The sequence below is a fragment of the Berghia stephanieae genome, chromosome 1 (genome assembly GCF_034508935.2).
Source record: "Berghia stephanieae isolate SIO BIC M18660-M18661 chromosome 1, UCSD_Bste_1.3, whole genome shotgun sequence".
Lineage (NCBI taxonomy): Eukaryota > Metazoa > Mollusca > Gastropoda > Nudibranchia > Aeolidiidae > Berghia > Berghia stephanieae.
In genome coordinates this window covers 141,197,228-141,208,684 of record NC_088360.1, presented here as the reverse complement: position 1 = coordinate 141,208,684, position 11,457 = coordinate 141,197,228, and the positions used below count along the sequence as shown (strand labels likewise).

The window sequence follows — 11,457 nt, the reverse complement described above, 5'->3', positions numbered from 1 at the left end:
CTTGTTAAAAGGCATTTTATCCTTTCTTAAGTGCATCTGAAATAACACAACTGATTGGCCTTGAACCTCTGGAAAAGAGAAAAAAAATAGATAAAATTAAAATGTTCCACAAGATCTAATACAAAAAGTTGTGCCTTAAACTTCCAAACGACATCAAAGATATCGGCACAAGAACAACAAGGGGACACGTGGCAAAGTAACCATCCCAACATCAAAAACAGACGCCCACCTGTATTCGTTTTTTTCCCTTCCTCTGTCCGACTATGGAATAGCCTCCCAGCTGATGTGGCAGCAGCTTCTAATGGTTCTCCTACTACTATGTTAGGACCATCGACCCAATCAGCAAAACCGGTCTGCATTCGTCCACCATCGCGAACCCGCCCGGTAGCATTGTCACAACAAACCGTTCAACTAAATGCTCTTGCCCACATCGGGTACATGTAGGACAGGTGGAAAGTCCTCACTGTTGGAGCTAACGTGGCTGAAAACGGTTGCCAACATGCCATCACGCGGTTGCTAGAGCTCACGTCGTGCCTTTTTAATCTATATTTTTTTTTATTAATACTATATGCAGTGTTTTAACAACTTTACAATGTAATACCTTACAAACTGTGGAGTGATCCTCGACAAATTGGAGGTTTCCACAAGAAGAAGAAGAAGACATGTTAGTGTTAGTTGTCATACTCAGAACCACAAAGCTGCAATCTGGGTGGGGTTCCTGACCTCCCATAGTGGGCAGGGGGGTACATACTGTGTCTTCTATCCCCCTATATCTGTTTTCCAACTTGCTTTCTGTCTTTGTCTTGGAATGAGATTGCTTGTTTTTTTCCTGGCCCTGGTCAGAGTCCTGGCTGGGAGGGAAACAGTCAAATGCATAGTTATTGTTTTGGGAGATGATATTTTTTTCCTTGTAAATCATCTCTCTGTAATGTATTATTATATTTATTTTTAATGTATGATGTAAGCATATGAGTGTATTCCTCCTTGTTGGATTTTGTGCTTGTGTCCGGATGAGACTTGTAGGTGATTTCAAACTAAGTACATTGGTGGTGTGCTCTTGGAATCTACATCTGATCCCTATGTGTTCCCAATTCCCCTTTGTCTTACTCTCTCTTGGGTGCTTTAATTGTAATTCTAGAACTTTTGACTATCCCATTTTCTTCCTTTTTACTGGCGCTGATATAACCTAAATGTGTTGCAAGCGCCATAAAACCCTTAAAAACAACAAAACAAAAACAAAGCTGCAAATACTCCACATAGACAAAGTTACAGTATTTGACGGTGTGAGTAAATATTTACTAAAATGATACATTGAAAAAAAAACCTGTTATATCCAGACCTGTTATACATGGGTTCCACTGTAATCGCACTTTAATTGCAATTGCCCTCAGTAAGTTCTTTATCCTGTACCCTGGTTGGGGATCCTGACCTCCCATAGAGGGCAGGGAGGTACTTACTGTGTCTTCTATCCCGCGATATCTGTTTTCCAACATGCTTTGTGTCTTTGTCTTGGAATGAGATTACTTGGTTCTGTCCTGGCGCTGGCCAGATACCCTGGCTGAGAGGGAAACAGTCAAATATATAGTTAGAATTTTGGGAGATGATATTTTTTTCCTTGTAAATCATCTCTCTGTTATGCACTGTATTTTTTTTGTTTACATATTATATATGATATAGGAAACACATGTAGATTCCAAAAGCACACTGTCAAAAACTTAGTTTGAGATCACCTAAAAGTCTCATCCAGACACAAGCACAGGTCTCCACCAAGAGGAATATTCCACTGTAATTGCACTTTAATTGTAGGACTGGTCACGCTAGACAGGAAGTTGATCACCTTTCAAGGCAGGTTGTAGCTACACCTCATGAATATAAGTTTAGTAGCACAGCTTTCGAAAACGTGTAGACATTCATGTTTTGTTTTTGTTTTTAAGGGTTTTACGGCGCTTGCAACACATTTAGGTTATATCAGCGCCAGTAAAAAGGAAGAAAATGGGATAGTAAAAGTTCTAGAAATTACAATTAAAGCATCCGAGAAAAAGTAAGACAAAGGGGAACTGGGAACAAATAGGGATCAGATGTAGATTCCAAGAGCATACCACCCATGAACTTAGTTTGAGATCACCAATAAGTCTCATCCGGACACAAGCACGGCCCCCACTAAGAGGAACACACTCAAATGCTTACATTATAAATTAGAACAAATATAATAATACATAACAGAGAGATGATTTACAAGGAAAAAAATATCATCTCCAATACAATAACTATGCATTCACTGTTTCCCTCCCAGGCAGGACCCCGACCAGGGCCAGGACAAAACCAAGCAATCCCATTCTAAGACAAAGACAGAATGCAAGTTGGAAAACAGATATAGGGGGATAGAAGACACAATAAGTACCTCCCTTTCCACTATGGGAGGTAAGAACCCCACCCAGGTAGACATTCATTCCGAAAACTACTAAAAATATCATATTTGGAACATAGGACCAATGTAAGTGTTCTGGACGAAGTAAAAGAACTGGAATGAAGGCAAGAACCACTACTTGCAATGGTAAAGAGAAGGAAATTGTCTTGGTTTGGTCACCTCGTAAGACACGAAAGCTTATACAAGACAATATTATTGCAGGGCTCAGTAGAAGGCTGCCGAAAAAGAGGAAGACAGAGGAAAGTGTGGCAGGACAACATTAAAGATTGGACAGGATTGACGTGGAACAATCTAATGAGGAAGGCCCAAGACCGTGATGAGTGGTGTTGAATCGTGAAGTCCGCGTCCCGAGAGTCCCCCCGATGGGATAGAGTGGAGTGGAGTGGAGTGGTAGACATTTCGATTATGTTGTGAGTGAGACGTCATACCAAGGAGTGTTGCAATAATCCAATTTTTATACTGATTTTTAATGTTTTTAAGGGTTTTACGTCGCTCGCAACACATTAAGGTCATATCAGCGCCAGTAAAAAGGAAGAAAATGGGATTGTAAAAAGTTTCAGAATTACAATTATAGCACACAAAAAAGTGAAACAAAGGGGAATTGGTTCAAATAGGAAACAGATGTACACCATCAAACTGAGATCACCTAAAAGTCTCATCCAGACAAGCACAGGTCCCAACTACGAGGAACACATTCAAATATTTACAGTTCAAATATAATATGTAGACAAAAACATAATACAGTGCATAGCAGAGAGATGATTTACAAGGCAAAAAATATCAATTCCCAAAAACTACACATTTGACTGTTTCCCTCCCAGCCATGGACTCCGGCCAGGTTCGGGTCAAAACCAAGTAATCTTATTCCAAGACAAAGACAGAAAGCATGTTGGAAAACATGATATATAAGGAGATAGAAGACACAGTAAATGCCTCCCTGTCTACTATGGGAGATCAGGAACCCCACCCAGTGATACTGCTTTGTTTAGTTTTAAGGGTTGAATTATTTTTTTTTTAAGGGTTTTACGGCAACACATTTAGGTCATATCAGTGCCAGGAAGAAAATGGATAGTGGAAAAGTTATAGATTTACAATTAAAAGCACAAGAGAAAAAGTAAGACAAAAGGGAAATGGTTCAAATAGGGAACAGATGTAGGTGCAGCATACTATCAATGTACTTAGTTTGAGATCATCTTATAGTCTCATCCAGATGTCAGCACAGGATCCCACTAAGAGTAGTAGTTCTTCAGAGCCATTAGGCACATGGATCTGGAGTTTATCCCGGTGTCTACAGCATGAAACGGACAGTAGCAATTGCTTGCTACCATTTGGATAGGATGCTAGTCTATCGCAAAGTGCTTTCCACCAAATCTAACAGACTCAGCTACCCATTCACTGCTGGGTGGACAGGGGGGTCAGGAAAAATCTCGACTGCACCCGGGATCAATCTTGGTCCCTTTGCGTGTGAGACGAGTGCTCTACCATCTGAGCTATCAGCACCCTGACTCACTAAGACTGTTTCCCTTTCAGTTTCAGGCAAGGGCCAGGACAAAACCAAGCAATCCCATTCCAAGACAAAAAAAAAACCAACTTGTTTTGTTTTTAAGGGTTTTACGCGCTTTCAACACATATTAACATATCAGCGCCAGTAAAAAGGAAGAAAACGGGATAGTAAAAAGTTATAGAATAATACAATAATTAAAGCACCCAAGAAAAAGTAAGACAAAGGGGAATTGAGTCAAATAGGAAACAGATGTAGATTCCAAGAGCACACTATCAAAGTATTTAGTTTGAGATCACCTAAAAGTCTCATCCAGACACAAGCACATGTCCCCACTAAGAGGAATACACTCCCAGCTAGGGTTTCCGGCCAGGATAAAACCAAGTAATCTCATTGCAAGACAAAGACAGAAAGAATGTTGGAAAACAGACATAGGGGGATAGAAGACACAGTAAGTGCCTCCCGGTGCACTATGGGAGAAAAAGCAACATTGGAAAATAGATATAGTAGGATAGAAGACACAGCCAGTGACCTCCTGCCAACCTTGAGAGGTTTGTTTATTTTTGTTTTTAATGGTTTTACAGCACTTGCAACACATTTAGGTCATATCAGCGCCAGTAAAAAGGAAGAAAATGGGATAGTAAAAAGTTCTAGAATTACAATTAAAGCATCCAAGAAAAGGTAAGACAAAGGGGAATTGGTTCAAATAAGAAACAGAGGTAGATTCCAAGAAAAACACTATCAAAGTACTTAGTTTGAGATCACTAAAAGACTCATCCAGACACAAGCACAGGTCCCCACTAAGAGGAATACACTCAAATGTTTTACAAATCATATATAATATAAAGAAAACATAATACAATGCATAACAGAGAGATGATTTACAAGGAAAAAAATACCATCTCCCAAAACTAATTATATATTTGACTGGCATCTGGCCAGGACCAGGACAAAACCAAGTTATCTCATTCCAACACAAAGACAGAAAGCACGCTGGAAACCAGATGTAAGAAAATAGAAGACACAGTAAGTACCTCCCCGCCCACTATGGGAGAACCTTGAGAGATCAAAAGACCCCACCCAAGAATTCTTATTTATTACTCTTATTCAGGGGTGATTTACAATTAAAAAATGAAAGACCTCACATTAACATTCACAATTATATCTGACTGTATCAGTAGCTATTTGTACAGTTCTATGGCCTGGGCAAACAGTAATTTCGGAACAAGAACAAGCCTAAATACCTTTGTGTAGAACATAGAACATAGAACATAGAACATAAGAATAAAAGAGACAGCCCAATCGACTACACATCCATGTGGCTCAAATTCCATAAAATAAATAACCAAGGCTGGCATACAGAAAAAAACTCTAATTTTTTTTTAAATATATAAATGTGAAAAATTATTATCGTATATATACTAGGCAAGACTTGCTGTTACTGTCAATTATACATGATTCCATCTGCATATGTCTTACTATGATATGTATTGTTTTATATCACTGTGAAGCGCTTAGGGCCTGTGTCAATTATTATTATTGTTATTATTATTATTATTATTGTTATTATTATTATCATTATTATTATTATTATTATTATTATTATTATTATTATTATTATTATTATTATTATTAATTATAATAATAATAATAATAATAATAATAATAATAATATAATATAATAATAAATAATAATAATAATAATAATAACAATTAATAATAATAATAATAATAATAATAATAATAATAATAATAAATAATAATAATAATAATAATAATAATAATATAATAATAATAATAATAATAATAATAATAAAATAATAATAATAATAATAATAATAATAATAATAATAATAATAATAAAAATAATAATAATAATAATAATAATAATAATAATAATAATAATATAATAATAATAATAATAATAATAATAATAAGTGTTCAGTAAGTTTTAGGACTGCCTAGAAAACTTAAGCAGTGAACAAGAAGTGCCGGGGTGAAGGGAAGTTTGGAGATGGTAATAAATTTCCATTTTATGAGAACTCTTTTAAGACCATTCAATACACTTTAGCAAACGTTTTAAAACACCATTTTTAGGACCTTTATTTTGAAAAACACAGCTGACAGTTTGATTCTTTTTTAACATTATCAATTTAACAAGAAACCACTTTTCTGAGCAATGGATAAACATAAAAAAATGTTTTCTCATCAGGAACTCTGCTTCAGAAACATTCAATGTGCTACAACTTGTTTTAAAAAAACAAAGCACATTTTCCAAGTTTGAGGCAGGGGAAATGTCGACCAAAGGCAAGCTAGTTCTGGACAACCTTCAGCATATGATATTGACATTGTCTATTAAAAAGTTAATAAAATTGATTCTGAAGCACACGACAGTGGGATTTCAGATTGAGCATGTCATGACATTCTGACAAAACATTACAGAATGAGAAAGGTCGTTGCAAGGGTCCTACCACACAGTTTCACCCCAGAAAAGTGAGATCGGAGAGTTGAAATGAGTGAGGAATTGCTAGTGAAATGTAAAGAGCGTAAGGATCTCAATTCAAAGATAAGTGTAAGTGATGAAACTTGGGTTTATCTTCCTTTTCAAATGAATCAAGACAGACAATTTTGACCTGCTTCACTGCTCTGAGAGCCCAAAACACTGTTGGACTGCTTGTATAAACTCGAGAGGGATGTATTTTGAGGAACAGCAAATAAGTTTTTCACTTAAATTTTCATTTACCCGGTCCCGAAACTTAATTGAAAGCAGTGATATAATAATTATGAAGTGGGATTTTGTTATGAATCAATGTCAGATAAAGTATACACACCTTTTAACAAATATATTTAAACAAAATATAAAATAATAATTGCATGATATTTAATCTATTCTAGCACCATATAATGTAAAATAAACTCAGCTGGTATATGCAAAAGTATATACAAGATTGAAGAATCAAGCATGTATATTGCATGAAAGGAAGCAAGAGGTAGATTTCAAGTGCATATATATATATATATATATATATATATATATATATATATATATATATATATATATATATATATATATATATACAAATATTTAAGTAATGCTCCAAACCATTATATCAAGTTAAAATTATACAACAGTATCAGATGTAAGTTTATTTTAATAATAAAAATGCGAACTGCAGTCTGGAAAAAAGACAAATTTCAAGCAGAGGGCAAGCAAGTATTCACTTTTGGACAGCATACTCTACAGTCGGCATAAACCAGCAAGTAAATGCCCACTTTGAGGTCTGTCATTTAATTAAATGAGCCAATTTCACCCTGTAAAATAGATTGCTTTCATTTTGCATGGTAGGCATACATAATGCATTATATTGTCTTCCAATTTTATCAGTTGAAGAACAAGATTTTTTTTTTTTCAGCATGCAGAAACCGAGATTGAAAAAAATTATTTCAAATCTCAGTTAAATTTCATTATGCATTGCAACACAGCGTGCCTGTCGCATAATTGACCTGTGGTATACTGGTATGTTTCCATTATGGAAGTGAGGGAGTGGAGATGAAGGTGGGCGAGGGCTGATCACACATAACAATCCCCAAGTATATGAAACTAGCATATCTTAGGTATAGTGGGCTTGTGTCGTTATGTATAGGCCTATCTTTCCTTATTTTATGTCAGTCATCAAAAAATTGTTGATCTTATTTCTTTTCTTTTGCAGGAAGTTTAAGCCGAGTCATTGTGGATGTAAACTCATGCAAGCCGTTCTTGAAGAAAGTGGTAAAACTCTAGAATCAAGAGCCCTTGCAAAAATAAGTGTTCAAGAACATTTCCAGGGGCGCCTCCCACATTCGCCCCAAAGAGGAATCAGAAGACGAAAAAAGCTGAATTTGAGATCAAAAAGCGGAATCAATATTGACCCAACCAAGGCAAGACTTTCATTCTTCCCTCCACAAAATTAAGTAATCAATGACTGGAACTCATTCAGTATTCAGTAAAAAATGATAAAATAAGGTCACCACGAGGCAGAGATCTGTTCAGTAGCCAGACAGACCTTTACGGCACCTTGCCATTGAACAACACCACACTGCTTCTCGAGGCAAAATGGCAACTGACATGAGTTATAATGGTTTTGGTAAACATAAACTGGGGATAAACTGCATTCTCGTCTATGATACCAATCCGCCGTATTCACTCTGATGTTTTTAGTATGTAAAGAATTCTCCTCTATTGAAACGTTGAATCTTTGCCTTAAATACGGAATCACGGAATGTAGACTGATTATGAAGAATGATTCTGCTAAAAGCAGAAGGGTAGAAGCCTCTGTATTTCTGCTGCCAAAGAGAAATACAAGAGGAGCAATAAAAAAAAGAAACAAAACAAAATGCACATTTGCAGAAGGGAGATAAGATTCAACTTTAGAATTCAAGATGAAAAAAGCAATGTGGGATGTTTTGAAGCAGATGAGGAAGAGTTCTGAAGATAAGCCGTCATACCACTTATGATGTGCATAGATAGAATACATGTTTAATGTTTGTGCTTATAAAGCTTTGCTATTGATGTAAATATGATTTTTCATCAAAGTATGTTTATGACTATACATCTATATCACAATGCTAAAAAATTTTTGTTTAAATTATTGACTTCATTTGGTGTTGATCTATTTCTAATTCAATGATATCACTTATTCTTTTGCGCAATGAGATAAACTAAATATTTAAAAATCAATGTCTATTCACAAAAAATTTAAGTAAAAACGAGCTGTAAATTGAAATGCCCACCCCTGGCCCTACTTTGTCCTATCATATAACAAGAAAAGAGGGGGGGGGGGTGGGGGTGGGATTACATTGATAAAATAATAGGCACTTCATTTGTGACATGATAGACTGTACTTTCGGGTAAAGTCATCTTAAAGTCATCAATATTATTGATTTCATCATCAAAAAAATACACTGGTCTGTCCAAACATTCTTCTCTGAGCACGCAATTCAGATAAGCATCTGCTTTAGGTGTTGCTCCACAAGTGATAGCATTGCCCCAACGCCAGAAGGAACTGCATGTAGTTTCTTGCTTATAACAATGATCTGTCTGTCCTGGTAAGAGAAAGTAATTCTTCAGGTTGAGCTTTTCCACTTCTATTTTCAAAGTCTGACAGCCTAAACTACTATTACTAATAGCTGTTAAAATAAATAATCTGCAATTCATTATATGTATCAGTTGGTCCAAAATCTCCTCAGATACTGATGAGTATAAGCTAGGAGGGCCGCCATAGGGATTCTTTACAATTTTTTTCAAAGTGTTGTCCCAGTCAAATAATACATCTGAATTTGGCACAATTGTTACGAAGTCGTTCATTCTTAAATGTGTACCACATTATTTAGTCAAACATCCACCTTAAGTTGTTGTCATTTCATGTTTGTAGAGGGCTGTGGTTCATGTTTGTGGAGGCCTGTGGTATGTTTCATGATACTGTACCATCACTCGTGTTCGCAATCACTCTAGACTCTTGACCTGAATAAAATGAGAAAGAAATTTGATTTAAAACATAAAAGATTCTTATGGGTTGGTTCCTTTAAAATTATTAAGAAAATATTCTTTTTTTTTTTTAAAAATATGGTGCACTGGTGGAAGGACTTCCGTAGTTTTATTATTAATAATATCATCAGGGGGATCCCCCCCCCCCTCAACCCTAACCAAAGATACTTTACTATAACCAGATGAAACATAATGTTTGCCATCACTTGCAATATCAAAAGTGATGGGAAACACAGTAAGTAATAATGGCGTCAGTCAGAGTCATAGTTGACAACCAACAGCAAATTGTTTTTGAAATTAGAAAAATCACACCACTTATAAAAATGAAATTTATGTTAAATAATAATAGTAACAGCAATAGGTTTATTGGTCATTACAATCAATTGAAAGTCCCTTAATAGCTAAAAGATTGAGTTATGTAAAAAAAAAAACAAGGGATGTAAAACTACGGTGGTTAACCCTTGAAAACAAGCCAAATATGGGGAGTAAACAGTAAACAGTCAATGGGAGCGATCTATATTTATGTTTTCGTCCAACCAAGTCATCAATCACATGATTTGTTGCTGTCCAACGATTGAATATCTCTTAACAAATGTAAACACGCTGCTTTGTTTACAAATGATATAAACATACCCGTGTGTCAAGCTGAATCAAATGACCAATCGTGATGTTAGATATTTAAAAAGCTGTGAACACTTTTCACTAAGTGGGTCGATTTGAGCACATTTTGCAATGTGACCAATGACCTAGAGCACATGGAAAGGGAATATAGATCATGCCCATTGTAAGGCCTTTTTATTTTTATGGGAGATGATATATTTTCCCTTTTGAAGATCATCTCTCAGTTACTAATTGGTATAGATTTAGTTATTGATAAGTTGCTTTTTGTTTGTTATCTTTTGTTTTGTTTTTTAATATTTTTACTTTTTTTTTTCTTCTTTTGTTTTAGCATTTGATTGCAACACCCATGGCGCTGTTAAACTCTAGGAAAAACCATAAACCTTTTGGTGGAGGAGATCTTATGTCTGGATGAGAGTTTCATGTGACCTCAGGCTATACGTTCGGATGGGACCTCAGGCTATACGTTCGGATGGATTGCTTCTGATCCCTGTTTGAACCAATACCCTCAATTTTAATTTTTCTATCGTGATTGTAAGCAGGTGCAAACAAATATTAGATCTATAAAAACAAACAAGAACAAAAATAAACACACGCACAAACACACACACGCACACACACAAACAATTAAACAGCCTGCTTCATAATCTACCATAAAGTACTTATGATTGACGGGTGCTCTCCTTTGCAGACTAGTAGTTCTTCAGAGCCATTAAGCCCATGGAGCCGGAGTTTATCCATAGCATTAAAAGGACAGTAGCAATTGCTTGCTACCCTTTTGAAAGGACGCCAGTCTATCACAAAGTACTTTCTACCAGATCTATAAGACCCAGCTACCCAATTACTATTGGGTGGACAGGAAGGTCAGAAAAGAAATCTTGACGACACCCAGGGCGGACCTCCAGATTTTTCCATAACAACTATGACAACGGGAAAAGGGTAACAAACATGGTGGCCGAAAGAAATTGGATAACATTGAAAGAGTGAAGGAGCAAACAGAAAACTGAAGATTTGGGAGTCTTTCCACGAGTTCCTAATAGTGAAGGGCAAAAGTCTCATTGGAAAAAAATACAAAAAAGATGCCCCCCCCCCCCCCAATTAAATACTAAAAAAAAAAATAATAATAAGAAGGAAGTGCTGCTATCTATCAGTTAATGTTAAAGTGAGTACCCCACTCCCAAGTGAATCAACACATTGGTCCAGCAACAGTATGGATTGGATTAAATAGGATTGGAAGTCTCCTTTTAGAATGTATGAAAACAGTAATTTTGCGCAAATGTGGGTGGGTTTACCTTTTTTACGTCCTTCAATGGTCTAAATATAAAGGACTTCTTTTTATTTGACTTAAGACTTGTTGATTGTTGACGGCGACGCCCATTTCCTCCT

The 11,457-nt window shown here is 35.9% G+C and overlaps 1 long non-coding RNA gene across 1 annotated transcript; it reads right to left on the bottom strand.

The window, feature by feature from the left end:
• Positions 1-7,063: 7,063 nt before the first annotated feature.
• Positions 7,064-11,457, bottom strand: LOC144963377 (uncharacterized). Its single transcript, XR_013643621.1, has 2 exons — positions 11,364-11,457; positions 7,064-9,429 (listed from the first exon to the last, which is right to left on the bottom strand). It is a non-coding gene; the product is annotated as an uncharacterized LOC144963377 (long non-coding RNA).